Raw genomic sequence first — 4,816 nt, forward strand, 5'->3', positions numbered from 1 at the left:
ATCACCTCCTTGGACCTGCTTGAGATGCATCTGTGGATGCATGACAAGGTACGGTTGGCCTTTCTGACTGCATCCCCACACTGCCGACCCACGTTCATCTTGGCATCAACGATGACTCCAAGATCCTTTTCTCCCTCTGCACTGATGAGAAGGGAGTTCCCCAGCCGGTAGGTATGGTGCTGGTTCTTTCTCCCCAGGTGCATCACCTTGCACTTGTCAGTGTTGAATCCCATCCTATTCTCATCCGCCCACCTCTGTAACCTCTCTAGGTCTGATTGCAGCCTATTCCTTCCTTCTAATGTGCCCACAACCCCCCACATCTTAGTGTCATCAGCAAATTTGAACAGGGTGCTTTTTACCCCCTCATCCAAGTCACTGATGAAGATGTTGAACAGTGCAGACCCAAGGACCGAGCCCTGCGGAACCCCACTGCTCACATCCCTCCAGGTCAAAAATGACCCAGCCACCACCACTCTCTGGGTGCAACCCTCCAGCCAGCTGGTGACCCATTTGACTGTGTAGGTGTCGACACCACAGTCCCCTAGTTTCTTAATGACAATGGGGTGAGAGACAGTGTTGAAGGCATTCCGAAAGTCCAGAAAGACCATGTCCACTGCTACCCCTGCTTGTAAGGATTTGGTGACCTGGTCGTAGAAGACCACCAGGTTGGTCTGACAGGACTTGCCTCTAATGAACTCGTGTTGGTGTGATAGGTTCCTCTAGTTGGGAAAATTTCATTGTGGATGCTAAGATTGTGAATAATCCTTTAGGTAGCTTTGCAAAAATATATTTTTTCCCCAATCTTTTTCCATGTTTTACAACCAGATTTCTGATAACCTGATGAATTATTGTTGCTTAATTTTTTATTCATTGTAACTTCAGTCATGACTTATTATTCAAGTATTCATTTGGATATAAGCACCAATTCTATAAGAAGTAAATTTGAAGTTAGCATTAATCATTTTCCATTTATTACATTACTAGTAGTTAGGCTATCAGCATGAAAGCATAATGCTATAAATGCTATCAGCATAAAAGCATAATGTTAAAAATGCTACCTGTTAGGCTTTTTTTTTCTTTTTGTGAGTCACTTGGCTTTTGGCTGTCATACTGCTGTATTCATAGGGAATGTTTCATTGCTACAAGGTGTTTTAAACAGGAAACACGGAAACATTTAGTCAGGCATTGTTAAGCATTTAGCAAGAAAATACAGCTCACCTATTTTAATTTACTGCATCCCAAAAAATAGTACCTCACAGACCATTTGGTCACTACATATAAGAATTCTGCTTCAATACATGGTGATTTTTTTCTAGTTACAAAATAACAGAACATATAGGATGCCTATACACAGTGAGGCTGCTCTGACATGCTTTAATTATAGCGCATTGGAGCAGGCTCAATTAATCAAGTCTGCTGGAGTGTGGTAATGACCATGCTCCAGCAGACTCCAGCATCTTGTGTATCAGCGTCCCTATGCTTAAAAATGGTGGCGGGATGCTTTGAACTAAAGTTTGTTGCCCATCCTGTACTGGCCAGTCCCCAGCCTGCTGGGCTCTCCATGGGCCCAGAAACCTAGCAGTAAGTTTAGAGTCAGTCTTCTTATGTCACTTGATCTAATGCCCTACAGCACAGGGAATACATCTGTGTGTAAGTTGTACAACCTGTTATGAGTCTGCATGCACTGTTAAGTACAGTGTCAAGCTCCTTAGTGCGGCAACTTCTGGACCATATAGAAGCACAATGATCTGCTGGGGCTTATACCATTTCAAGTGTGGTGATTCTGAGCACTTTGAAGTTGGCACACCATGTCATGCTGACTAGATATCTTAAAGCAGCTACACATGCAAAGATTTTACTGATGGTCTTCTGAATGTGATGTTTATAGGTGACGGAACAGTCTAATATGACTCCTTGTTAGGCTGGGGTATGCTCATGGGGAAGCATATAGTTGCCTACTCTGATATTCAGTGTACTCCTGGCTCAGTGATTGCCCAGATGGAAGAGTGATGATATTGATTTATTGATACTCCCCACTGACCCTATGGTTTTAACCACCACCCTTCCTCACCCCAACCCCTGTGTAACTGGCATGGAATGAAGCTGAGGCGTCAGGATCGTTACCCCTTACTGTTGTTGGTTTTTATCAGTCTGTTACACTGAATGAGACCATAAATCTGGTTAATTGACAACTGGCCACCCCATCCCTCGAGGTCACATTGCTTTCCTGAGAAAGGCCATCATGTTGACATTGATCCACCTAACGCAAACCAGCACCAGAACACACCCCAAAAGACACTGAAAGCTTTTTTTCAGCCCCACAACTGAGGTGTAATCAACAGTTGCAACTGGTATGTCTCCAGTCACCGTTTGGCAGAGCACCTATGTATGAGCACCCCTGCAGGAAAGGCACAGGGGAACAGGAAAAATTCCCCCTAGCAAACCTCCCCCACACTCTCACCCTCCTCCTCCTCCTGGAGACCTAAAGAGGACTCATCCCCCCAGGCCCAGATACTTGGGTTCCCAGTCCTCCCAGCTCCTACAGCAGGGAGGTGGAGCCCAGGCATCTGGGTTTACCAGCTGAGAGATGGAACATAGGAATTCCATGGTGTGGTCTGTATTGGGTTATGAACAGCTGCATGGCTTCCAGCCCTGATCAGGGGAAAGAATCCACAATGGAGACTCACCACAGGTCCCTCCATGTCTCCCTTGTCTTCTGAGTCTACATTTGTACATGGGAGGCCCAGTTGTGGAGCCTGAGATGCTGAATCCAAGGCAGTCACCAAGACACCTAGAGTATTGGAGACATGTGTTTAGATGGCGCTAGTGAAAAGGGGACCAAATGGGATACTCATTGTAGGGCGTTGGAATGGACAGGTTGGAGACTGCTTGCACCTGTACTTCCACAGCACTTGAATGGAGCTGCCCAGGGCCAGGAGTGCACTCCGAAGGTTCAAGAATGATATCTACAGATGACCACCTGTTGTCTGAGGTAGGACATCCATGCCACTACAGAGCAGAGACAGTTGCGGTGCCAGGATAAGGAGTTCCTGCACAGTGTCAAAGACTGCTTGGGATCCAGCTATAACACCTCTAAGTGACATCAGCACCACCTCCTGTGGAGAAACTGTAGCCCTCCTGGGCAGGAGTGGTGGAATAGGTTTCTGTCCAGCCCTCTTCCAGCATGGAGAGCTGCACTCCTTGGACCCTTGCCTGGGGTGACAGGAACAGGGTTCCCACAAGAGCTGGCCCTGGATGGTGGCCAAGGGGGAATGTTCCACACTGCATATTAATCAGGAGATGCTAGGGGACTGTGGACCCCAGAACATGAGATATGGTACATGGGAGATGTTGACCTATGGTTCAAGGAGCCAGGATGGTGTCTGTTGGGGCCCACTCCAGGGAGAAGCAGTGTGGGATTAGAGGAGGACCAGGCTACCTGAGGCCCAATGCAAGGGCTGGCAGTGACTACCCCCAGCAGTTGCCAGCATAGACACCAGGCCATATAAAGTTTCAAGGACAGTCCTTGAAAGGTGCAGAAGTGTTCAGAATGGGGGATAGGATGAGGACCATCAGCCCACCTGGCCAAGCCACTCCAAGCCTGGGTCCCACTGTGTGGGGCTGGTGCAGCCTCTGCAAGGATAAGAAGCCCCCTGGGCTTGGGTCCAGGGTCTGGAGTGAGTAGCTTCCTTGTTTTTTTTTATTATGCACATGAAAAGTTTGGTAGCTGCAACACTTAATTAAATGTTGACAACCCAGGTGGACCTACACAAATGAGTTAGATGGGTGGACCAGAACCAGATACTGTTCAACAATGAGAAGTATAAAGTGCTCCACCTGGGGAGGAAAAATCCACAACAAACTTAGAGGCTTGGTGGTACAATGCTAGCTAGCATCATGTCCAAAAGGGACTTGGGGGTCATAATTGACCATAAAATGAATATGAGCCACCAGTGTGATGCTACGGTTAGCAGAATAAACAATATGCTGGCATGCATCAACCGATGCATCTCAAGCAAAATTAAATAAATTATTCTCCCGCTCTACTTGGCATCAGTGAGGCTGCAGCTGGTGTACTACATCCAGTTCTGGATATCACACTTCAAGAAGGATGTGGAGAAGCTTGAGAGAGACCAGAGAAGAGCCACTCGTACAATTAGAGGCCTGAAGAGCAAGCTGTACAAAGAAAAGCTGACAGATATGGGACTGTTCAGCCTAGAAATAGAACTTTGGGGGGATTTGGTGGAAGCTTATAAATATATCAGGGGAGAGCATTAGGGGCTAGGCGAACAACTATTCACCAAAATGCCCCAGGGGAAAACCAGGAGCAATGATCATAAACTCCTAGAAGAACGTTTTAGACTGGATATAAGGAAAAACTTCTTCACAGTTTATATGACCAGACCCTGGAATAGACTCCCATCAGGGGTGGTACAGGTACCTACCCTGGAGTTCTTCAAAAGGAGACTGGATGCACACCTTGCTGGGGTTATTTGATGCCAGCAGTCTTTTCTGCTCAGAGCAGGGGGACTGGACATGTTGATCTCACAAGGTCTCTTCCAGCACTAAACTTCTGTGAATCTGTAAATTGAGGGGTGTCAGTTTTATATGTGGCATTCTCCCTGCTGCCCAAGGTTTGTTAAATTGAGCCCCCACAGCTTCCAACCCTCTCCCTCAAAACCATAATTGCTTGGTGCAGCTCTCTCAATGTTAACTAAGAAAAAGGTGCCAAGTTCCAGAGTGGGCAGCATTCAGCAGTTTTTGTTAAATAAACACACTAACATTTGGCAGCTTCAGCATTTGATTAAAATGAAGC

The sequence above is a fragment of the Gavialis gangeticus genome, unplaced genomic scaffold, assembly GCF_001723915.1.
Source record: "Gavialis gangeticus isolate Ggan-Ray unplaced genomic scaffold, GavGan_comp1, whole genome shotgun sequence".
Lineage (NCBI taxonomy): Eukaryota > Metazoa > Chordata > Crocodylia > Gavialidae > Gavialis > Gavialis gangeticus.